Genomic DNA, 543 nt, shown 5'->3' with positions numbered 1-543 from the left:
AACAGTAAGTAAGCTGTGGTTTTTGGCTTCACTTTCCACTCACTCAAATCCAACAAAAGTTTATGAACCAAAGCCTATTATAAAGATAGGATTACAAGCTTTAAGTACATAGCTTAATTTTTGAAAACAAAGCCGTGGATAGGAAGTTATGCTCTCTCAAAGTTGAAGCAAAAATCTGAAAACCCAGAAAATTTCAGCTTTTGGCTGAATCTGCTACTGTTTTTGGCAAGCAATTTGACAAACCAAATGTTAACCAAATCCTCTGAAATTTTACACACATAAATATGGATATATGAGCTTTACAAAGGTACTTTACGGGTTTTAAAACAAAGGCCTGAGCTGAAAGATATCAAGACGCAAAGTAGGTAAGAAAATTAGCTTTTCTGCAGAATTTGGCTAAATCTGCTACTGTTTTTGGCAAGCAATTTGACAAACAAAATTTTAACCAAATCCTCTGAAATTTAACACACATAAAGATGGATATATGAACTTTACAAAGGTACTTTCGGATTTTAAAAAAAAGGCCTGAGCTGACAGATATCA

The sequence above is a fragment of the Fragaria vesca genome, linkage group LG4 (assembly GCF_000184155.1).
Source record: "Fragaria vesca subsp. vesca linkage group LG4, FraVesHawaii_1.0, whole genome shotgun sequence".
Lineage (NCBI taxonomy): Eukaryota > Viridiplantae > Streptophyta > Magnoliopsida > Rosales > Rosaceae > Fragaria > Fragaria vesca.
Note: the sequence above shows the minus strand (reverse complement) of the source record.